Here is a 26,536-nt window from a genome sequence, read left to right on the forward strand (position 1 = left end):
GGACTTATCATTCAATAGATTCATGAGGAACTAATTTGGTATATCCAAATATTGACTCCTCATCTCTCTTTACCCCTAATTTTTCCCTATTGTGTTCTCTCTCTAGTAAGGAAACAGCTGTCTTCCTAGATACCAAAGTTAGACATTCACAGACTGCCTTCTACCTCTTCCCCATGTCAGAATATGACCTCACCATTCATCTAGGTACTGAAGCCAAAAATCATTATTCACTTGCAGTATCTTTTTTTTTTTTAATAAAACCTGGCACTAGGCCAGGCATGGTGGTTCATGCCTTTAATCCCAGTGCTTTAGGAGGCTGAAGAGGGAAGATTGCTTGAGGCTGGGAGTTTAAGAGCAGCCTGGGTAACACAGTGAGGCTCCATTTATCAAGTAATAATAATAATAATAAACTTAGCCAGTCATGGTGGCACAGGCCTACAGTCCTAGCTACTAAGGAGGCTGAGGTAGGAGGATCACTTGAGCTCAGGAATTTGAGGCTACAGTGAGCTATGATTGTACCACTACACTCCAACCTCAGTGACACAGCAAGACTACATCTCTTAAAACCTAGCACTGACAAATACAAATCTTAAAAGCAACTCTTAACATGCTGGTCTATTGCTTAAAAGCTTAAGCACCTCCCATCATCTACAGAATATCCCAAATTTCACTGCCTAGCTTTCAAAGTATTCTACCATCTGATCCCAATTTACTCTTTTGATGTTATTTCCAATAACCTCCCTTTGGGCACTCTCTATCTCAGCCAAACTGCAATAATCAGTGTTCTCTAAACACACGTTATATTTTCCTTCCTTCACATGTTCACACAATCCACTATGCTTGAATAACCTTCCTCAAATGTGAATGTCTAAATCACACTCCACTGGACACTGTAGGCTGCCTACTCAGGATCCATTCTCCCTTTCCCATTCCTAACAGTACACATAAGCTCACTGTAATATCCCAAAATTCTCCATCATGCAGCTGAATATTCAGGAAAATCAAGCCCCATTTTCAGCTCCAGGGATGAACCTTGGTTCACTTAGGCCAGTATGCCCATTCCTTCATCCTGGCCTCAGGTTAAGGGCAAACTTGTAACCTACGTCCACCAATCAAGGTAGCTCTCAGAACACTTTCTTGCAACGTTGGGGCAGTGTCTCTTCTGGAGATTGTGGTGCCCAGTTGTGAGTTTCAGAATTCACTCCTGCCACCTTCCTACTAGTCAAGGAAAAGAGTTGAGATGATAGAGCAGAGAGAGAGAAAGCAGAGGCTCTAATGAACTGTGTCTGTGCTCTCCATGTGAACCTTTTTAGTGACACAAGCTAAGAAATCCAGTGTTGTTTAAGATACTTTGATTTGGGTTATTTGCAGTCAAAAACATTTAAAAATGATATGTATACACAGACTTAAGGACCAAATTCTAATATAACTTATTCAGTGGTGATTCCTTTACTTAATATAGCTGGAGATAACCTCTTCTTTTTTTATATTCACTTTGTAGTGTTTATATTCTACCTATTTAATGCATTAGGGTCTATAGAATATTTATCATAGCTACTTCCTTAGACTGCAAGCCCTTTAATGCCAGATCCATGTCTAATTCATCTTGTTATCTTTCACAGTGTAAATGTAAATACAAATTTACATTGTAAAGTTTGAAAAAATAATTGTTTAATACTGAGTGATTAAATAACTGAACAAATGGAAAAGAATCTATTGATGTAATGATCTCCTAGACTGAATTTTGTTTTAATAAAAGTATAAAATAATTTTGAGTTTGCTCTCCAGGTGTACTCTTTGTACCATTAGTTTTCTTAATCACACAAAGTATTCTAACAGTCTATCAATTTATTCTAGAACTTTAAGATTTAAAATCATTAAGAGAATGGGTATATATTAAAAATTAAATGCCTGTTAATCTCTTTTGTGGCTTGAATATCCATATTCTATTTTAAATGATTGATCTGAAAGTTAAATTACAAAGAAAGACTCCCAAATGGTAGATTTTATAGAAATCATCTTAAAGCTAACCATCTTTAAACAATTGAATATTAAACCTAATAATCTAAATAAATAATACCTAAATTAAAATTGATACATATATCTTTATGAAGAAACCATATATCATTATGTTCGTTAATAAATCTAAAATGTAGTAGCAAGAATATATTAAAATGCTACCTGTACAATTTTACCTCTGGAGGCTTTTATTATTCCATTTCTTTTATTCACTATCATTTCATTTTGCATAAGTACGATTTTCTTAGGTACATTTGAAAGTGTTCCAGGCATGGATTTTCATTATTCAGTGATAGGAGGACTTTAGTTCTAATTGCTTTGACAGTTTTTCTTTAAATCTTTCATATTCTCATTCATGCTAATCAACCAAGCAAGTCTTTGTCAAGCCAGAGCAGGGTTGTGGAACCTTTTATTAAATCAAATGCTTCGCTTTTGTGAGGAGGAAAACAAATAACAATCTATTCAAAAAGATTTTAATAATATTTTAAATAAACTCCAACTGCAAAACAATAAAATAATTCAGAATGATTAGATACATTGGATACATTTATTCACTGACCTAATAATAACTACTTGAATCCTTAAATAGACAAACTGATTATTAAAGACATCTATAGATAAATTTAAACCCAGTGCACAGCTTCAAATGTGTTTTCTCTATAGATATTTAGATAGAATAGAGCTGGCTTGCTTAGTAAAGCACTGGTCTTTCTTCTTAATAATTACATTGTCCCATACATAAAAAGATCACTGTGGTTAATACTGGTTTTAACAACCTACTGCTTATTACATTTAGGACACTGAAAAGAGTGATGAAGATGAATGAGGTACAATTACAAGTAAATGTTTATATGTTCAAAATGCTTCATGAGCTGGTAATAATCTTTTTAAAAAAACAAAAGGTGAGTTTTCTACACATACACAGTGGTCACAAGTCATGCATCTCTTATGCTTAAAGCAGCAAGGTGCAGTATTATTGACATCCTTTCCCCACTAATAACTACGTAAGAATTCACCAAATGTGTGAAACCCCGTGTTTTTTGCCCACATTTGCAACAGTGACTGATGTTACTATGGGAGTCACTATTCAAAAAGAACAGAAAAGTAAATACGAAACTCAGACTAACTAATAATGATATTTTACCCATTTGGAAAACTGAATACACTCATCCCTCAGTACCCACAGGGTTTGGTTCCAGGGCCCCACGGAGATACCAGAATCTGTACATATTCAGGTTCCCTCAGTTGGTCCTGTAGAATTAGCAGAGAGGAAAAATCAGCCCTTGGTATTATGTGGGTTTTTCATCACACGAATATATTCAATGCACGTTTGGTTGAGGATGTGGTTATCCCCTATATGGAGGGCCAACCCTATTTATTGCAAAAATCCACATTTAAATGGACCCATGCAGTTTTAGCCCATTTTATTCAAGGGTCAACTTTATAGCTCATGAAGTCAGCATAAATACTGGTGATTTATAACTTCCTTATGACGTTGACCTGTCTATAAAAATTTCCTATTATTTTACTCTGAAAAACATTAAATGATTGCTTTTACATATAATGCAGACTTAACTTGAATATGAAAAATATGTTGGTATTTTTTTCTTTATTGGATGTTTCTGTTTTTCCTGCATCACTAAATATCTTAAGTGAAGTTCAAGAGCACTAAGTTTATAATAATAAAATTTTCAGCTTAGAACAAGTCTGTTTCTGATTTTCAAACACTGCCTAAAGAAGTATCATGGTTTAGATTATTATAAACAGTTTTTCCAAAATTGTCATATAGAGGCCAAAGATATTCATAAGTTTATTTTTAATTTTAATTACTTGTTTTCCTTTTCTCAAAGATTAACACATTTTTAAAGTATAACTGAATGCTGAGATTGTCTGAGAAAAATCTCAGACTAGTCCACCTGATTGGAATAATTTCCCAGTTGATGCTCAGTTAATGGCACTACCTCCAATATAAAAATCAAGCATAGAAATGCACAATTTCATCAATATTAGACTCCCATTGTTCTTGAGTCTAATGGGACTCAAGAACATTAGTCCCATTATGTAATGGCTTTGCCTGAAAACAGCAACAATAAAATAGCAAATGTTCATGAACAGAACTTTGGTTAGGTTCCGTGTCTATAGGGTGAAGTGGTTGAGAGCCCTACTGCATGGATTGGCCCCTTCTGCTCTACTACTTTCTAAATCTTTAAACTCGGGCTACTTACTTTACATATCTATCCTTCTATATCCTCATCTTCAAAATAAGAAAAGCATCACCTACTTCAAGAGGTTATTGTGATGATTAAATGCATTACTACGGATAAAAATCTTAGAACAGTAGCTGGTAAATACTAACAGCTGTGTCAGTATTGAGTGTTGCCTGCAATTACAAATGTCATGGGATTTCAGAATTAGATGCCATAAGAAACATTGATAAAATTCTAACAAAGCCAAAGTACCTTTCATATTCTAAAATAGATGTCATTACTCATGTCTTTCAGTTAGGGTGTGATCTACTTGTAAAAATAAGTGTAAAATTGACTCAAGAGGTTAAAAGACAGTATTCCTATGCCTATGCCTTCTAGGAGGAAAGCACATGTATAGGTATGCTTGTGTTACAGGTTCAGCTTGATAGCTCCACAGAATGAGATAGAGAAAAAAAAATAAGTTAGCTAAAGCCAGAAGTACTAATTACACAGTGACATCATAGGTGAAACATTTGATTTCCAATCCTCAGGTTTATCCATTATAAAACTGAAATCAAAGTAATTGTCCAGTGAGGTTTAAATGAGACAGAGTTTGGGAAAAAAGATGACAGACTCTAAAACTTCTGAGGAATGCTTTGTTCCTGGTTGTTATGGCAGGTACGTAAATTCCTCTCTCTCTGATCCTTCTCTCTAACCAAGAAGCCCTTTACTCTACAACCAGGATCACATCTGTATCAACCCTGTACTACCATATCCTGCACAATATGCATTGCTTTGTGCATTTTTTGTTTGTTTGTTTTATAATATGTCAATCTAAGTATACTAACAATGCAAAAAAAAATGTACAATTTTTTTCCTGATTGAATATTTTCAAGAGACTAATACTGGATTTTTCTAAATAAATTCATGGATACTCTAGTGGATCCACAAACTATCAGAACTTACAAGCACTATTATTTTTCTTATGCACATGTGTTTATTTGGGTGAAAAAAATATAAACCATTAATTTCTTTAACTCCTAAAAGTTGCCTATAACTATAAAAATTAAACAATAATTACATACAATTATTATTATTATTATTATTATTATTATTATTTTGAGACATAGTATTGCCATGTAGCCCCGACTGGAGTGCAGTGGCTCAATCTTGGCTCACTGCAACTTCCGCCTCCCAGGATCAAGCAATTCTTATGCCTCAACATCCCAAGTAGCTGGGATTACAGGCATACATTACCATGCCCAGCTAATGTTTGTATTTTAGTAGAGACAGGGTTTTGCCATGTTGGCCAGGCTGGTCTCAAACTCCTGACCTCAAGTGATCTATCCATCTCGGCCTCCCAAAGTGCTAGGATTACAGGAGTCAGCCACCATACCCAGCCTTTTATAAAATTATTAAAATTAAGTTATAATTATAATCTTCAAATGAATTATCTTGCTCACAATCACATTCTAACCAACATAGTATATGTTCACAATCTCACTTTTTTAAAAAAAATGAGGGCACATTAGTATAGCCAACATAATGGCATTTCTGTTTTAGAATAAAAATGTGAAAATGTTTTCAGATCTTTGTATTTATGGATGTATTCATATCATTTTCAAACCTGAAATAATTTTGTCATGAAGATTATCAGGATTACAAGCCTCTTGCTTTTAGTACACCTGAATTGTTCAAATGCTACTCACTTTGATGCATACTTAGCATTTGTGCATTTCTTAAAATTACCTTTTCAGATTAATCTAGAGTAGCCTGTAAGGTACTTGAACATTGCCAATACTACTTTTATATCTATAATTACTAGATGCATATTTTAATAAACCAGAAATAATTCATGGTTTGTAAAGTCTCATTGATAATGGAATACTTTTGACCTAATAAGCAGTTACATAAATCAAATCCAAATAACAACTAATTCACCACATACAAACTGTAATTATTGACAAGTTAATGAGTTTTCTGTGTCTCTATTTTCACAAATAATAATGGGGATTAAAAACCTGTATCATAGGGTTGTTGTGAGAATAAAATTAGATAATTAAATTTGAGAAATTTAAAGTGTCTTACACACAGAAAAATACAGAGTGTCTTACACATGGAAAGCATTAAATGACCATTAAATTATTAAACAAAGTGTTAAAAATAAATAAATAAATACAGTAACAAAGAAATAAATCACTGAATAAATGAATTAAACAACTAAGGAAATAAATAAATAAAATAATCAAAATATAAGTCATAGCCTGAAGACAATAAGAAGAAACATTGTGGTCTGACTTTATAAATTCTTGAGATCATAAAAATGAATATTTAATCTTATGTGTTAATTACTTTTAAAAGAATATCATAGTGTCTTAAAAGGAAAATAATTTATGTGTTTACAGAAACTTTTAGCAGCATTGATGCTGATTTGACAAAATTCAAACACATTAACAGCCTGGTCAAAGCAATGCCACATCTTCAAGTTAAGGAAAATTGATCATCTTCTAGTGGAAAATTTTCAAAAGTCCTGTTCTAAGAGACATATAATCCTCTGTATAAATAATGATCAACTATTAAGGCATTTTATGAACATAATCTAATTGTATCAAAATTAGCTAATATAAAATTACACTAAGCCAATTTCGATAACAGTTAAAAGTTAATAAAATTATTAATACTAAACTAAATTTTCCAAGTTCACAGCCCTATTTTATTATTTAATGTGTATCTTTAGTGTGATCTCCTCTTTGAACCAAGTACAAGCTGCTGGACCAAACCTGCCAGTAATTAGAATGATGGTAGCTGTTTTTCTAGGCTAATTCAGACATTAATATGCACCATAGAACAGATGATTTTAAGAGGAAGAAGATGATCTAAAGATCATGCCCTTTACGTTTGTTAAATTTAAACATGAGAACAAGCATAATATGGGTAAAGTATTATTTTATACTCCATAAAAATTTAAAGAGACTTTACATATTAAAATATTCCTCTGATCTCCTATTCTTGCACAGTAGATGTACATTAAAATTCTATATCTGTGCTATATAAATTGGGGCTCACTTCTCAAAAGACTAGAAATACAAGAATGTTAAAAATGAGAAGGTTACAGAATCATACATCAAAAGAACAGTACTTATCTCACTTGTTCTTTTTCACTACTTGAGCTGAATATTTTACTTTGAAACATTTTTCCCACTTAAAGATTATTTTCTTTTTAAGTCTTAGGAAGGTAAGAGTGTTAATTCATAGATAATAACAGTTAGTTTCCTGAAAATGCCAATTATTAAGCCATATAATAGTGGTTCAGAGATTATGTCAAGAAATCTATCAGCTGTTTAGTTGTCAATGTCACAGGGAAAAAAGGTATCCTAAGATAATGCCTATGAGTGCACAGATCAGCATTATATGAAAATTCTGGCCTTTAAAAATTTTTTTATTATCTGTAGAATTGTTTTGTTTTTATTGCACATATTAGGCAAGGATGCTTAATTTTAGCTCCAGATTTTAAAAACTCCAAAGAATGAAGACATGATAAAAGAAAAAGTAGAGTTTTTATTACAAAACACTTCACAGATAGAAAACGTTAATACAGTCAAAACAACAATGAAAACTCCATAACCTATCTTAAGACAACGACTGCATAAAGATCATATTCCCTCACAGTTTAGACATCTATAGCCAGTTCCTATAAACACAGATGTGAATTAAAAAACAAAATCACAATTGACACAATAGATATTGAAATGTGAAATACAGTGAGTCAGCCCAAGCCTACGGACAGTGTAAATCCAACTATGGATGCAGAATATGAAACTGAAAAGCACACTGATACAGCAATGAAATTTTATTTTAAAGGCAGTAACATATGACACAAAAAGCAGGCAGGAGGACAGTTATTGTTTCTTTTACACTTCCTAATTTTATAATGTGACTCTTTAATTATTTATGTGTTATTTTGATTATGTGGCATTCCACAATCACTTACATGGAGTTACCTGATGCATAAAAAATGATGTATTTTGTTTGTTAAATTGAAAGGGTACCCTATTTCTATGAGATTTTTATTTAAAATCTAATTGGGGCCTATGAGATTAGAATATTTTAAAGGTAGAAAGTGACATAAGAATAGAATTAGCATTTCAAATGTCATCTATAAAGCAGAGAGAAATAAATTATTTGACTTTTTATCATAATATTTGATACCTGGAAGTTTACGGGCCATCATGCTTTTATAATCAAAATTAAACTATAGGTAGCCAGAAAATAGATTGCTTATAATGACAATAATAATGGTGGTAAAAATTTTGTAGAAATAATACTCAGCAGTAATTAATTTAGATGAGCTCATCTCTTTGGTTGGTTTTTAGAATATTACATAATAACAGTTTAAATACTGGATAATAAAAAAAGTAAATGAATAAATGGGGCATTTGAACGCACAAAGGGGAACCTAAGCATTAGAATAAAATAATTTAAATAAAATTGTTCCCATAATGCAATAAAACTACTACAGTCTGAATATCTGAAATTGGCTGCATGTAATTGTGATGTATAGAAAGCAAAAAGTCCTATTTGATTATTATTTTGTATTATTGAAACACTTTAAATTGTCCAGGTAATCTAGAATCCAGTTGGTATTTATGCCTGAAATGATGACTAGATATGTTCTAACTATATTCCACTACTTTATCACGTTTTTCCCTCACTGCTTAAATGACAGTTTACTCAGCTTTTCACTGTGTGCACTGAGTAAATTTGAGTCCACATTCATAAACACCTCAAGTAATTTATATCCAAGGCAGTGGCAGTGAAGCAATTATTCATAATGCATAGTGGGATGAATGTTACAAGAGGTATATGATGATCATCCACAGGTATTTGACTTAATGATATTTTACTTTAAATAATCTAGACGCCTATATGTCATATATAATAGGAAACAGCAAAGATGTCATCCACAATTAATCCAATGAATAGTAAACTTTTCCTTCCACAATAAAGTTTCCCTAGCAAGAATATAAACATTACCTAGTTATAATTTGAAAAGGCAAGGTATGGGAGCACGTTCAGGAAAGCTGTAACTTATAATAAAATGAAATTTCAAGAAAATCCAAGTTTTGAGAGAAAAATGCAGTAGATGGAACAACCTGAAAAGTCATAAGTGATTTATATTTTTCTCTTTTAAAAAGATATCTTACAGTTTGGATACTGAAGTGGTCTTACAAGTAATGGGAATACAGACCAGGAAACGTAATGATAACAAAGGAGATGTGGATGAAGATTGGTGGCTCGTGCCTGTAATCCCAACACTTTGGGAGGCTGAGGTGGGAGGACTGCTTGAGCCCAGGAGTTCAAGACAAACCTAAGTAACATAAGGAGACCCCGTCTCTACAAGTAACCACAACAAAACATGACTTGGGTGTGGTGGTACATGCCTGTGGTCCCAGTTACTTGGGAGGTTGAGGTAGGAGGATTGCTTGAGCCAGGGAGTTTGAGGCTACAGTGAGCTAGGATCACACCACTGCACTCCAGTTTGGGTGACAGAGAAAGACTCTATCTCAGAAAAAAAAAAAAAAAGTGGGAATGGAGAAGTAAAATAATTGATTCTAGGAAGCATATTCAAGATTTAGTTGTTAAAAAATAAAGAAAAAAGAAAACTTATTCAATAATCCATTCATTCAACAAAAATTTACTGAATACTTGATATATTCTATAATGAATGGTATATTAACACCTGGTGTGTGTGTGTGTGTGTGTGTGTGTGTGTGTGTGTGTGTGCACTTGCTAGGAAATAGAAATACAATGTGTTTCTATTGTATTTATTGTTTACAATGTGTTTTACAACGTGTTTCTATTGTATATCATGTAACCAGACATGAATTGTGTTCTCATGAAGTTTACAGTCTAAGAAAACAGATATTATTCAAATAATCTCACAAACGATTATAAAATTGCAGCTACCTTAAAGACTATGAAAGAAAGGTATATAGTACATGCTGGTGAGAGTTTAAAATAGCATGAAGACATGATGCTTGACTTGGGAGATGAAGCTTGAGAAGAAATTGGCTTAATAAGGCAGGAATGGGAGACCATCCCAGGCAGACGGAAGAACATTCAGTTGAAGGCATCAAGAACAAAAACATGTTTGCTGGAACTGATGTTTGCAGTAGCAGAATTACTTCTTATTGTCTGTCTTCCTCCCCTTCAAATGAGCCAAGTATTATAACCACCATCATACCAGATATTTGCTTAGAAAGCCCAGTGTACAAAAAAGTAAGCCTTCCTCACTTTTCATACATCCAACATTAACACTAGGAAGTGACACATAGTGTATATTAAATAAAAATTAAGTGATTTCATGTAAATTTGCTGAATTCCTGCTATTGCAATATATGTGTTATTTTATTCTGAAAAAGTAGACAATAAATATAACAGGGATAATCAAAAATACAGCTGTAGCAGAAACATTTAAAATCTATGCAATTTATAACACAAAGTTCTAACCAAAACCATAACAATTTTTATAAAAATCCTATATACCTGAAAGGACATGTAAAATTCTTAATAAAGAAAAGAAATAATAAAGAGAATACATAAATTTTCTCTTTAAAAAAAAAGTGAAGGTAGCCAGAGGCTGTAAGGATCAGGTAAAACAGCATAAGCAGCAGTTTCAAAGCTAAAATTGTGGCTTACTCATACCAAAAAAAAAAAATGTAGTAAATAAATAAAACGATATCCCTCTGTTGTATTGTGCATTTGCCTGTATCAGTATACTTTGCTTTCAGCTGTAGTTATTTGGCAAAGCTAAATATGATTATGCTGGGGGAAAAACACACATGAAAGAACTTCCACATTTTACTAACACAATTCCCCTATTTACCCATCATGTTGGAGCTAATTCCCACTACAGAAAAATGCATTGTAGCAGAACAGACTGTACTTAATTGTCTGGTGCCAACTAGGTATTGCTCACAACTCAGAGTGCTGCAAAAGAAACTCCCCAGGAGGGTTAAAGTCGTCATGGAAGGTTTCATGGACTTAGGCCTGTAATGACAGCTGAGATTTGCATAAACAGAAAGGATTAAATGCATATGCTTTGTGTGTGAGGGTGCTCTAAGTTACATGACCTTAACAAAGCAGAAGATCTGTGTTTGGATTAACAAAGTGTGGTGAGCTCACAAAGGGCCTCCAAAGCCAGGCAGTCAAATCCATATTCATTGAACAAAAACATAGAAACACAATGTAGTTTTGGGATAGGAAAGCATTAAAAATACCTATTTAGAGCCAGTAAAGCAAATGTTTATTACTCTATGCTATATGAAAAGCAAGACTATCAAGAAAACATGACAGTCCACTTGTCACACCTCTCTGAACATATACTGAATCACCTTTGCACAGGCTGAATACAGGTACAAACCCATTAATGTGCTAAAATAAATGTATGCATAGTCAACATTGTCCAAATTAAGTTGACCTGCAGTAGGCAAGCATACCTTTCAGGATCCTATTTTACATACAACGTATCCTTAAACTAACAAGTGTAATAACTTGGCATATTAACCTTGACATAAAAGTTTTATCTGGGGCGGGGGAGGGGATTGCTCATGGGTAAAATGACATTTCATTGGCAAAGTTGAAAATGTGCATTTCCATTCTACAAATTTATTTATCAGTCAGTCATCTAATACTTCTGTGGCTCTTCAACTAGAGTTGTTAACACACTTAAAAGATACAGTCTCCTCATTCATTTTAAAAAAAAAATATTCAATTGCATAGCATTGTCTTTTGCACATATTGCAGTTAAATAAATGATAAAGAACACATGATGACCTGTATCTTTATATACCAACAACTAACCAATGCCAAAATATCTCTGACCAAAGAAAAAGTATGTATACACTAACATATTATGTAAAACAGAAAGAGCTTAACATATTATCTTTCATCCCTTGTTTTGGTTAATTTTATGTATCAACTTGGCTGGGTTATAATGCCCAGTTGTTTGATAAAACACTGCTCCAGATGTTAATATAAAGGTTTCTTGTAGATGTGATTAACATGGACAATCATTTGACTTTAAGTAAAGCAGATTACCCTTGATAATGTGGGGTGGGCCTCATCTAATGAGTTGAAGGCATCAAGAACAAAAACTAATGTTAGCTGGAAAAGAAAGAATTCTGTCTCAAAACTGTAATATAAAAATCCTGCCTGAGTTTCCAACCTTCCAGTCAGTTTTACAGATTTCAGTCATGTAAGCCATTTACTTAAAATAAGTCTTTCGATCGATCGATCGATAGATAGACAGATAGATAGACAGATAGATAGATACTCTTGTTGGTTCTGTTTCTCTGGAGAACACTAAACCCTTCATTCTAAAAAAGTAGACCAAAAATATCTGATTAGAAGTAAGTTATAAAAGACAGTTTTCATAAGAAATTAATTACTACATACCTGTGTACATGTGTTCATACACACATATAACAAAGATTGATACAAGTTTGTCTTAATGTCAAAAAGTACTCCAGTCAAAAATTTTTAATTCAATAAAATTTGTTTTTGATGTGAGTATGAACTGCACTACTTTCCTTTGTCAAAAAAGAATGTAATCTCAGCAGGACCCCAGTTTTCTATAACCACACTCTAAAATCAAAGGCAATCATCACTTTTGGTCCCTAAGGAGTCCTAAACTTGACTGAGTACTGAGGATTCCTAGGGCTATATTTACACAACACAAATGATTCATATGATTGCTAAAATTCATTCCTTTCTCTTAAGTTCCACTACAAAACGCCTAAATTTTGCGCACACATACTAATTCTTGAAAGGGTTTTAAGGCAACTTTTCTTTAGATAGATTAAACATAGTTTTTATTATACATATTTCAGCTCTAGTAATAATTAGAAAATAGCACTAGTGGCCTTTAATCGATACAATTAATGATGACCATATTATTTGACATAATTGCAAATATTTAGCAAAGAAATTTTAGGTTTTTAAATAATCAATTTATTCAGGATGATTACTGAGAACTTTTGCTTTATTTGGTTTTCATTTTCATACTTTTATTTACTTATTTACTTTTGAGATGGAGTCTCACTCTGTCACCCAGGTTGGAGTGCAAGTGGCATGATCTCGGCTCACTGGAACCTCCTCCTCCGGGTTCAAGCAATTCTCCTGCCTCAGCCTCCCAAGTAGCTGAGATTACAGGTACCCACCACCACACCTGCCTAATTTTTGTTTGTTTGTTTGTTTAGTAGAGACAGGGTTCATCATGTTGTCCAGGCTGGTCTCGAACTCCTGACCTCAGGTGATTGGCCCACATCAGCCTCCCAAAGTGTTGGGATTACAGGCATGAGCCACTGCACCCAGTCTCATTTTCATACTTTTACACCCGTTATTCTGAATCTACATTATTTCTCAGAATTACACAACTGTGTTCTCAACGAGAAGAACTACCAAGAAATACAGCTTTTCTTTTTCTACTTCATAATTGGAACATTGTTGTTGGCAATATGTGGAAAAAAAAAAAATAGGAAAGAGGAACATATGACCTGAAGGACAGATAGCATATATACTTCAAAAACATGAAAGTTAGAACTATAAAGTGAAAATACACTCCATCTAAAGGTCACACAGCTATTTTCTATGGCTTATGCACTTGGAATACAGGGAATTTCTGACCAAAATAGAAACCATGGAACCTAAACTGTTCGGAAAATATCCCTATAAGGGAAAACATATATGTGTGTGTATATATATGTGTGTGTGTGTGTGTGTGTGTATATATATATATATATATATATATATATATATATATATAGAGAGAGAGAGAGAGAGAGAGAGAGAGAGAGAGAGAGAAAGAGAGAGACATAGTTTACCAACATCATGCAAAACTGACCAGCAGATCAATACCACACTAGTGACAGGATATCTTTCATGTAAATAAGAGTTTTTCTATGACGACTTAGTCCCTTTTTGCCACATTGGAAACTTAGGGCAATGATGTGAGAAGGCAGGGTGGAGATCTGGAAACAAGCACACTCACTCTGTGTAGCAAGCTGGGATGTCACTAATGTGGCTACTAGAAGAAACAGACAAACAAAATAAAAAGTCTCCCAACTTCTGTTCTCAACAAGGACCATTGATTATATGGGCACAGGAAACATACTGGGTTTCATTAACTGATACATGCATAGGGCCTAGTAACATTTGTTTACTGAATGAAAGAATTCTGGCAGCCTCACATGATCTCAGATTTGTCAACATTTCAAAATGTGAATCTGGGCTGTATAAAGTGGAAGAAAATACCCTATTCCAAAGGCCTTAGAAAATGAACATGGAGTAGGTGTTCAGGATTTTGATTTGAAGAAGTGACAAAACCGACTCTCCTTTGACCTCCATTCTCCAAATTAGTCTGTGCCACTGCTTCTTGCTTCCCCAGACCTCACTAACCCCTAATGCATGTAGTTTAGGTGCCACTGTTCCTCCAGTCCTTTCATTTACTTTAAGACTTTTAGCCAGTGTCAGCTATTCAGCTCCAAATTTTCAGTCTATGAAACAGCCAGGGAGCGCAGTGTTCAAAGTGAGCCTAGGGTAGGATTCAGAACAGTGGTTAGCACTGGAAGTAATTCACATAATGCAGACAAAATTCATGTCACTCTCAATTGGGCATAGTGGGGCGCACCTGTAGTCCCAGTTACTCACGAGGTATAAGTGAGAGGATCACTTGAGCCCAGGAGTTTGAGGCTATATTGAGATATGACTGTGCCACTGTACTCTGGCCTACGTGACAGAGCAAGACTTTGTCTCCAAAAAAAAAATTAAAAAAAGAAATCCACATCACTCTTAAGCAGTAGTGCATTTATTCATCCATTTCTCACTTGCATATTGAGTATCTTCACATCTCTAGTTTAGATCAGCTGGTGGGGAAAGAGAAAAAAATTTTTAAAAAAACACCCTGCCCTCATAGAGCTCACCATCTACTGAGCATGAGGCACAAACAGGCAGTGAATTATGATACTTTAAATGGAGATTTGATACTAATATACACAGGATATTACTGGAACTCAGAATATGCTTCTTATGTGGAATTGAGATGGGCTTCCATGAATTTAATTTTGAAAGGAACTTTGAAGGGCCCACTAGAATAAGCCAAATGATGGAAAGTTAGTAATTGCAGTTAAATAATGTAGCATCTGCAACAGCAGACTCTACGATTAACATAAACAAAAACAGCATATTTTGCATTTTTGCAAGAGAAGTCAGCAAGATCTAGTACCCTGGATAGCTCCTCTGCGTCAAAGGTGACTGCAGATTGATGTCTAGCAGATTGGAATTGAGATTAGACAATCTCCAGAACTTCAAATTTACTAATCTGTTTTATATTCAAATTATAATTCCTTAGCTTTTAAAACATCTCATCCATTTATTTCCTGAATCAGGCGTCTGAGGCTGGGTGCTTTCTATATCACCATCCAATGAACCTGACTCTCCTCAGAAATATCCTGAGAGGCAATACCTTCCTTCTCCTCACTGGATAGTTAGCACTCTGGGGTCTCTATCCCCTTTGTGTTTCAAGCCAGGCTAGAATTCATAATATATTGTCCCTCAAATCAATGTAAAACTTCCCATTTCAGTACCCTTCCTCCTATCAGAAACTGAATTGTTGTTGATAATGAAGCTATCTCCCCAATTCCCCTATATTTACACTTTGAAGTACCCTGTAAAGGAATACCCCTCAAAGCCAATTTTAGTCATAATGTTTCTAAAAGTTTATATACCTGTGTACAAATTTGTAATGCTTCATTTAAGGGCCCAGTTTAGTAATCTGTACTTTAATTTTTAAGATTTACATTATGGGCATCACATTCTGACTTTTATGGAGCTCATTTATGAATAATACTTTTAATATTCCTTGGTCGATTATACATGAATAAAATATTAATAGCTGAAAAAGCCAATAATTATTCTTGAGCTATCTGTGCACTAGGTAACATTCCTTTGAAAATCTAAGAATCTTATTGTACAAACTCAGTGGGGTTTTGTTATCTCTAAAATATATTGAAATTTTGTCTGAAATAAGTTATTCTTAATTTATATTTATAACAATGAATTTGGGTCTTGTTTAGAGCTAGTATTTTCCTCCTTTTCCTAACTTCTCATCTGATGTTTCTGGGATATATGCATGGTTTTCTCGCCTCAAGCTTTTCCTAAATGTCTTGAAGAATATTGCCTATTATAAAGAAGCACTCACAACATATTTTATATATTCAGACTTAATGTTTTGGTCCTTTCTATATCTATAAAATAAACAAAACTAAACAAGCATAAAAACAGTTCTCTAAAGGGATACTTGCCTAGAAAGTTAACCATTTATTTTTGCCATGCCTCTAATTCATGTTTGGTTTGCTTTTATTTGTAAACATGATGTAGGTTTGTGATACATTATTTGCTGCTATTGCAAAACACACACACACACAATAAACATTCATTAACAGATTTATAAGATTTAACAATTTCCAAGAAAAGCTAATTTCAGTGAATAGGTACATAAATACAACTTACTCTGAATTTGTTTAATAAGAATGGTATATCACTGATACCCCCATGAAGGCTGAATTAGAGTAGTACACTTAGCTGAGCAAATACTTCTTTTTTTACCTTTTTCTTTTTTAGAGACAGGGTCTTGCTGTTGCCCAAGATGGACTGCATGGTGTGATCATAGCTCACTGCAGCCTCGAACTCCTAGGCTCAAGCAATCCTCCCACCTCAGTCTCCCAAGTAGCTAGGACCTACAAGAGTGCTCCACCACACCCAGCTAACAAACACTCCTTGAATACAGTAACAGTACTAAATTTCACTAATGAACTGGAGAAATTAAAGAAGAAACCTTATTGTGTGGAATAAATTTCATCAATTGTTCTACATTCTAAATACATAAGATACAAACAAGGTTATGAAGGAGAATGCAGAAGAGTCATATCATCATGAACTTAAGTGACTAGAAAAAGAGAAACAGGCAAATTCTAAAGAATTCATATGTACACTGTGCATATATTTGTACACATATATCATATTTGGACACTAAATAAGATATGGAATTACAAGTACTTCATTTATTATGGATTAAGCTGTTCAGTAAACACCATAAGTTATTGGTAATTTACACTTTAGGATTATACCAATAAGAGGTGCATGATTCTTGAAACTGATGGACTTCAACTATGTAATAAACATTTATAAAATATTTGTTGTCAATGATGATACATGACTGTCTTTCTAGAGGGGCACAGCCAGGTAAGCAAAGGTTACATTCCGCAAAATGAGGCAGTCGGGTGATGGTCCCAACCTGGTACTACACCTGCACTGTAGTTTAGAAAGCACTCCAGAGGCGCAGCTAGGCCAGGCGCGGTGGCTTATGCCTGCAATCCCACCACTTTGGGAGGCCGAAGCGGGCGGATCATGAGGTCAGGAGATTGAGACCATCCTGGCTAACACAGTGAAACCCCGTCTCTAATAAAAAATACAAAAAAAAAAAAAAAATTAGCCGGGAGTGGTGGCGGGTGCCTGTAGTCCCAGCTACTCGGGAGGCTGAGGCAGGAGAAAGGCGTGAACCTGGGAGGCGGAGCTTGCAGTGAGCCGAGATCATGCCACTGCACTCCAGCCTGGGCGACAGAGCGAGACTCCGTCTCAAAAAAAAAAAAAAAAAAAAAAAAAAAAAAAACCACTCCAGAGGCACAGCTGTAAATACTTATAAAAAGTCTAACCAGTCTAAGTATGCAGGAGCAAGGCAATATGCCATAAGTAGATGGCATCACGGAAATCTAAGAGTGAGTACTGAAATGAAGCATACTTCTAAGAACTAGCAATGTTTGGAGATCCAGGAATGTGTTGTGTTTTCTGGTGTCTGCTGGCAGATAAAATGGCTCAGGAAATGAGGTTGTTTCAGAGGCAGGATCCCAGTCTTTTTTTAAAAAAAAAGGTAGGGGGCCTTGCTCAAATGCTAGGAGGAACAGTGAGAGACTGGGTAATTTATCAAGATACAGGGGAAAATATTAAGCAAGAAATCAGTTTCAGTTATATAAGTAAGCCTAATTACTAGAAATAGGCTGTAATGTTAGAGTTGAATATCAAAGGCTGCTTAATGTTAAGTCACAAAATGTTAGGCTAGAAATCAGTTAATTTTGTCATTATATAGAACAAATGCTTCTGAATCAGGAGCATGGCTAAGGCTCAAGTTAGAGTTAATTCTTCCAGTAACAGAAATAGATTTTGACAAAAGCCACAAAATAAGCCATAAGTGAAAAATTAGTTAAAAAAACATTTTTTTACTCCTTGATATTATTCATCTAGTTTTAGTCATGGTTTTGACTGATTTAAACACATTATAAAATATATATAACTTTGTATAGTCTTGAAGAGAGCTTCAAAATAACCAAATTTAACTTTCTGTCCATTTAATTCTATGAAATCAGCCGAAATATATCCTTTGCTATGAACATGTGAACACTGATTAAATCCACAGTTAAATAGATGAACCGAAGAATAAAAGTTAAAAGAAACTAAATTAAATCTGATAGTAGCAGTGAACATATTTCCTTTTCATGGGAGGAAAGCTAGATTCATAACTTGCGCATAAGCTCAACTTTTCTTAAGCAACATGCTCAAAGCTCTGCATGAATCTTTCCAGAAGATAAGCTGCATAACTTCAAATATGAAGTGGAGTATCTACTGTCTGAACTTTCTCTGCATGAAGGCACACATTCACAAAATTATACTTGGTTACATTTTAAATTTTCATTAAAGAGTTGAGTGATTCTGACTAAATAGAGTAAGAGAATTGTGGTTGAATGGCACTGAGAGTGCACAATATCCCTATTGAAAATAGCAATAAGAATATGGGACTACCAGCCTTGCAGGTCCTCCATCTCCAAGTCCTCCTTCGGTCACTGTTCCAGTGACCCAAGAAGCAATGGCAGAATCATTCAAGATGGTGGCAAAGGATAGGTAATACACAGATATTGCTGCTGGGCCCTTGGTTAAATTAGGAATAAAGAAGAGATATACTCCTTCAGACTTTCTCTGTTTATGAGTTTCATATTTTTTGAATCATTATAATTTTCAAAATCAAAGCTTGGTCTATACAGTTTAGCAGATCATAGAACAGAGACTCAGTTTCCTCATCTCTAATATATGCATCAAACTAACTTTACAATGTTAAAATGACATGACATAACATTATAAAGTGTACATCATGTAAGAAGTGTCCAGCACATTACAGTCATTGCTATTGTTGTTAATAATATTTCATAATTTGCAAAATAGGAAATACCTATGTTTGCAAAAATTCTAAGATTCCCCTTATTTTTAATATTTCTTAAGGTTTATTTCTTTGGAAAAAATAAAACATTCTTAGAATTAGGGCACAGAAGCTTAGTTATTTATTCATATATTCTTTTAACCACTATTTATTGGGCATCTACTATGTGCTAGACATTGCTAACACTGATGAAGCAATACTAAACCAATCACACAAAACAAGTAAAATTTAAACTGCCAAAAGTACCACAAGGAAGAGGAACATAATGCAAAACTATATATAACAGGGCAACTGATGTAGAAAACAAGGCCAAGAAAGGTATCCTTAGGGAGGTGATGACTGAAATAGAGAAGCAAGGGTTCGGTGGAAAGGGAGAGACATTGTGGTATAAAGGAGATACAGGATGTGAACACATTATCCTTAATCTTGAAAGATGTAGAGCTATGGTCTAAAATTTATTTCAGCAGTGAGAATTAGAATATTTCACATTTGTGACATTATTATTGTACAGCTAAAATAGCTGTAATCTTATCCAGAGAAAGATGCTTACTATATGCCAAAACCAAAAATATCACGAGAGTCAACAAAACTAAACAGAAATTGGTTAATTTCTGTTGTGCATACCATTTGCGTTATAACTAAATAGAGTAAGAGAATTGTAAGGTCCAGCCTAGGGTCATTACTATCCAGTTAAATTTTCATGTATTCCCTCCCCCATCAACAGCAAATTATTGCACAAGCAATGGGAACTCATTAAAAATTTGGTCAGAAAACATAGTTAAGGTGCAAATCTTTTGATGGACAATGTAATATTTTTCAAAACTGAATATCTGAACCTTAGTTTACTACCAGCTGACGGAAGTACTTATTTATAAAACAGAAGAAAGACACAGCCTTCAGTTTTTACTCTAAAATATTGTAGGTGAGTGGCTTTCAAATTCTAGAGTGTATAAGAATCACATAGAGAACCCCACCCCAGAACTTCTGTATCAATCAGTCTGTGGTGGGGCTACAGATATGGCATTTTAACAAATTTATAGTTGCTGCTATTGCTGCTTAGGGGATCACATTTTGAAAACCACTACTCTAGGTTAAGAATTGTCACTAGATAATAAAGTGCTTCTTTATAAAAGTCCTTTGGACTGTATTTAATATCAAAGCACAGTTTAAAAATTCAAAAATTTTAATCAAGTTTAAGTTTAATTAATATTTTAGAAGAGTTAATGCAGTGTAAATGATGCAAAACCAAAAGCTGTGCTTTAAGTTATTCTAGGTATAGGGCCAGGAATTTGGCAAATAACTTCATTAGTTAATGATCTAAGCAGAAATCTTTTAAAAATTTGTAATATCAAACACCTCAGTAAACATTTCCAACAAACATCTTTTAAAAAAATGTAGCCTGCATGGAAACAACTTAAAATACAATATGGTTGTTTAAAGTAGACTGATAACAATATCTTGATAATGTATTGCAGTTTAGAATAGCCAGCTTCACATTTTAATATTCAGTTTAAGCTTCATAGTAAAACATGTTTCTTTTGTTGTAGTGTTTTCTTCTCAATCTCCCCATCTTTTTTCACTGCTTCTCCCACCCCAGACTTCATGTTTTATTGTTAACTGACACTCCTGCACAGAGAAGATAATATTGCTGATAGAAGCGTATGTACTCACTATAAAGCAAACAGATTTTGTCACTGTCCAATAGGGAAATCATGCAGAAGCTGTCAGTCATACAGTGGATGAAATTACATTATTGAAATGATACACCTGTGACATATAGTCCAAAACCAAACTCAAAAGGTACCAATTAACAGATAGGCTAGTCTGTACCCTAACTACATGGGGAATCATTTCATTCTTGCATGAATATAAAATTGGTGATTAAACAGGCTTTCAGTTTTGTAATAACTCTTTATCTATTCACTGTCAACAAAATACATATATGAAAATATTTTATTTCAACTAATCTGAAAGTAATTCCATTTGGTTGTTTATTGAAAGTCATGTCTAATATTTGCGCAATTTCCTTACTGTCACCACAACATACTTCTGGGGTGTCATACTGAATAGACAGACTCAAAGTCAATTCAGATGTTTCCCTTTTATTCGTGAAATGAACAAATGCATTTTAAACAGTTTGTCTAAAATCAACCTATATACACAAAGAAAAAAACAACTATGTTTAGAATAGAGAAAGGTCATGGTGTTATTGTTAATGCAATTTATTTATCAGAAGATAATTAAATTAGCCATAAAATTGTTGCTAAAATTCCAAAACGTTCACCACAAGCTCTGTATCATAGCTATATATTTATGGCAAATAATATAGGGATAGATTAACTATTATGTGGCTGCATACAATAATGTTAAATAAAATCTAATCTAATAGATTAGATAAAACTAAGAAGTTTAAAATAAAATATTATATAAAATATATTATTTAATAGACTACACATTTTATATGAAGAATAAAATGTTAACTATTCAAAAGATGCTATTGTTATTCTTTTACACATCATCACACTTCTTTACAACAAACCTAAAAAGATTTGCTTAAGGAAATACTGAAAACACCTCACCATAAAGAGGTTACACATATGCCACTTTTACTCAACACATTAGTGAGGTGGATATATTTAAATATTTAAAGTACATATTCTCTACAAGAATTCTATTGTACTATTGTAGTAATACAAGTACATATTTTCTATTAAAAGACAATATAAGCCAGGCACGGTAGCTCATGCCTGTTATCCCAGCACTTTGGGAGGCCGAGGAGGGTGGATCACCTGAGGTCAGGAGTTCGAGACCAGCCTGGCCAACATGGTGAAACCCCATCTCTACTAAAGTAAATACAAAAATTATCCGGGTGTGGTGGCACGCACCTGTAATCCCAGCTACTCAGGGAGCTGAGGGAGGAGAATCTCTTGAACCCGGGAGGCGGAGGTTGCAGTGAGCCGAGATTGCACCATTGCACTCCAGCCTGGGCGACAAGAGCGAAACTCCATCTCAAAAAACAAACAAAATATAAAGTTAAAGATTTGTCTTCTTAAACGTGTAAATATTAACAATGAATTTCAAGAATAGAATGTGGGCAGGGCGCAGTGGCTCACAACTGTAATCCCAGCACTTTGGGAGGCCGAGGCAGGTGGATCATGAGGTCAGGAGTTCGAGACCAGCCTAGCCAACATGGCAAAACCCCATCTCTACTGAAAATTCAAAATTTAGCTGGGCTGGGTGGCATGCGCCTGTAGTCCCAACTACTTGGGAGGCTGAAGCAGGAGAATCGCTTGAACCCAAGAGGCTGAGGTTGCAGTGAGCCGAGATAGCGCCACTGAACTCCAGCCTAGGTGACAGAGCGAAAATCCATCTCAGAAAAAAAAAAAAAAAAAAAGGATAGAATGTGTAGAAGGATGTACATCCAAAACAGACTCAACCGGCACTCTGCAAAATATCCAGCAATATCTTAATTTATGTCAAAACAAACTTATCTTCCCTTATGTGTTCTTTTCTATTATTCCAGGAGACTTGCATCTTGTACCTTATATTTTTCTTATCCACAATGTACTAATCCTACTTATCCTTTAAGATCAAGACCAAGCAAGTCTTACCTACCCCAAAAGCATTCTCAAACAAAATCCAGTATGAAATGTTATTGTCATGCTCTGAACTCCTGCGATACTCATTAGACATGTAATCTCTTATTGTTATGGGTTGTTAACTCTACACTCAAGCATGAGCATAAGATTCCTCCCACATGGCAAGTAAGTTCCTGAAGGACAGGGAACAAGGAATCTCTCATTCCTTCCCAGTGCCTAGACACTAGTGCCTTGCACACGTTAGGCCCTTTATTATGAGCATTATGATGAGTAATAAAACGCAATAAAGGTTTGAATAACTATTATTGTAAAAATATAACAAATTTTTCATTTTCTACTTTATCTAAATTAACATTCTGTGGTATAAATAACGCATCTTTAAAATCATAAGCAGCTGTTGATTCTCTTGACTGTCAAAAACAAAATACTCATAAATCGGACTTTTAATGATTGCAGTAATAGAGTTCATCAATTACATTTTTAAATTTCCTATTATATCTATGTTCCCATAGTTTGGGATAGTTGAGATAATAACCCTCAGAGTGGGGTTCTCCATCTGAGTTCTAACCTAATATTTAAAGTTACACATGCTTCTGTGTTGAAAATGTATTTCAAAGTAATATAAATCTAACAAAATCAAAATATCAAATCCTTAACTCTACTTTTTTTTTTCAAAGAACAGGAGTGTTAAGGAAATCAATAAAACAATACAAACAACAGTTGGTTTGTTTTGATCAAAATAATGAATTAATTTAAATGAAGACAAATCACTCTGACAATAGGTTGACCAACTTCTCTTTTTTCTCTGTGAAACTATTGAAAGGGTGGTTACAACATGGAACTTCAATATTTGGAAAACATTGTGTTGACAGGCTTTTAGAGACATCTCAGTTTGTAATATTAAGGACACTGTCCTATTGCTAAACCCACTCACAATTCTATGAAAGTACAGGTGGCTACTTTTAAGAGAAAACATTCATTTTATAAGCATCGTGACAGGCACTGTCCCAAGTCATCTCTAAGTTTCAAGTTACGTATCTGGAACATGTACCTGTTATAATGTTATAAAGCAAACAGAAAGAGAAACCAAAACAAATTATGCTATAGCCTAGCTTAACAGTATTTTAGGTCTTCCCTTAATAACCAGTTTTGAAGGAACCAGTGATAACTGACCCCCACCTAGGTGTCCTCTTCTCCGTTCTCCCTAAGGCTTTTAATAAAACCAGCTTTACGTTAAACGTGTACACATTATTTTTAATAGTCCTTGAGGGGCAGAGAAGGGAGGATGTGTGTAACATTTCAATAGGAAGGTATTCAACTGTAAAGATTTCAGAAATGAAAACTGTTGAAACCAAGTAGGTATTTTCTGACTTGTAAGTCCTACTGACTGCCTGAAAAGGTAAGAGGGGTGGAGAAGAGGACATAAAAACATTAAAGGGCAAATAATCTGTAACTTCTAATAAGTATTTTTTTCTACCTGTAAAAATATGAGTGATTTTTTTTTTTACTTCATTTCATATTCCAGGTCCCACGAGAGGAAGGGAAGGCATAATTGCTTCTAATTCTGAGGCAGAGAAAGGAGAGAGAGAGAAAGAAAGCAGTTCAGGATACACTAAAGGAAACCCCAAGAAATTTCACAACTCTTTGCCATAAATAGCCTTTCTTCTCACCCTGGATACCTCCTCCTTTACATCAGCAAGGCTCAGCCTCCACGCACGCAGAAGCACCATTCACAAATCCCTCCGTCACCCTTACCCCTTGCTGGCACCGTGTGTACGAGTCCCTGGGACACAAGCCAAAAGTCGAAGGGGCCAGGGGGCCACATGCGGTTTCAGCTTACGGCTTTCTACTCAGGTGAACCAACCCATGGTTAGTCCGGAGCGCGAACACACACACACACATACACACACACGCACGCACACACACAACCTGGGGCCCTTGACACGCCACCACAAAGCAATTGGTTCAATCTAAGTCGCTGCTGTTACTGCTGCCTCTGGGCAGGGTCTTGCTTCCAATCCAGGAAACCGGCGCCAGAGGACAAGCAGGCGGAGGCAAGAGGCCGTCCCGGCCCGGCACTGCGGTTCCTCTGGGAGCCCCGGGCTCCCCGCCCCCTCCTCCCCTTCCCCCTCTTCGCCGCCGTCCCCACCTCAGCACCCGCAGCCCAGGGCGCCAGCGCTGATCGGTCGCCTCTACCTGCGGGACGCGAGTGGCGAGGGAGGGGAGCGACCCGAAGCCTGCGCCAACTCTTGCCTCCTTAGCCAGCGCTCCGCATCGCCCTGGAGCGGCCGCCGCGGCCGCAGGCAGCAAACCACGCAGGAGCGCGGAGGAAATGGCCACGCAGTGCACTGGGAGCCGCCGGCCGGTGGGGAGCGAGCCCGCCCGCCTCCTTCCCACCCCGCCCGCAAGGCCAGGTCTCTGCGCCGAGCACGCCGGGCCCGCGGCCGGCGCTCCGGGCCTGGGCGCGCGCTGCTCCCGGACGGCCCCTACACAGCGCGGTCACCTGCCGAGCGGTCATCCCCGCGTCCGCCTGCGGCCGGCCCCACACAGCGGCGACGCGACGCGCGACCCGCTGAGCGCTGAGGCACCAGGGGCGTTACTACCTTGAGGGCTCCGTGCGCTTGTTAAGGCTCCTCCCGGGCACTCAGGGATTTATGTCTTCGGGGCACGGGGGTGTCCTTCCTGCTCCCCCTCCTCTGCCCTCCCTCCCCTTCTCGGCTGTTGGGCTCCTTCTCTCCACTCCCAGTTGCACAGAGTCGAGCTGCGTTATTTAATAATCCTCCTGCTCCTCCTGCCTGCGCCAGCAGAGCTGCTCTGCCCGAGCCACCGCTTCCCAGTCAGTCATGTTGAGAGAGAGAGAGAGAGAGGAGAGAGAGAGAGAGAGAGAGAGAGAGAGAGAGAGAGAGAGAGAGAGAGAGAGAGAGACGGATTGGCAGTAGGTCGGCGACTATTTGTGGTGAGGGAGAGAAGAGCAGAGCAAGAGGAGGGCAGGGGAGGGACGTGGGGAGGCGCTTCCAAGTGTGTGAGTGCGCGGAGTGTGACTGTGTGGGGTGCGAGAGAGCCACCTCCCCGGCAGGCCGCGCTCCCGGGCTGTGAGGAGGGCGGGCCCCAGCGCGGCCTTTATACAAGGGGGAGTGGGGTGGGCTGGGCGGGGCGGCTTGGAGGGCGGCGCCCGGCCCATTGCGTCCGCCGGCTTCCACGCACGCATCCTCTGGCATCGACGCGCGCACACCCACTGCTGGCCCGCTGCTGAGTTTTCATTTTAGGGGCAGCAATATCCCACCGCGCGGACCGGGCCTTTTCCCCCAGCCCATCCTCGTGCTTACGTGGAGTTCAAGTGCATGGGCAGGTCAAGACTAGAGAATAGGGAGAGTCTGAAGAGATGTGAAGTGACTGCGGGGATGCTG

General features: G+C 36.3%; 1 protein-coding gene across 27 annotated transcripts in view; it reads right to left on the minus strand.

Annotated features, from left to right (window-relative positions):
* LOC105479621 (coiled-coil serine rich protein 1) overlaps positions 1 to 26,180 on the minus strand; it is a 1,449,255-nt gene extending 1,423,075 nt beyond the window's left edge. For 5 of the 27 annotated variants that reach the window (XM_011737671.3, XM_071092587.1, XM_071092590.1 and 2 more), the window contains exon 1: positions 25,733 to 26,174. The gene's annotated coding sequence lies outside the window, so the exon portion shown is untranslated. Of the gene's footprint in view, positions 1 to 24,884; positions 25,226 to 25,278; positions 25,458 to 25,732 lie in introns of those variants that run through there. The other 22 variants (XM_071092592.1, XM_011737672.3, XM_011737675.3 and 19 more) reach the window with 14 other exon arrangements.
* Between the last annotated feature and the right edge of the window lie 356 nt (positions 26,181 to 26,536).

This window comes from Macaca nemestrina, chromosome 3 (assembly GCF_043159975.1).
Source record: "Macaca nemestrina isolate mMacNem1 chromosome 3, mMacNem.hap1, whole genome shotgun sequence".
In the NCBI taxonomy this organism is placed as follows: domain Eukaryota; kingdom Metazoa; phylum Chordata; class Mammalia; order Primates; family Cercopithecidae; genus Macaca; species Macaca nemestrina.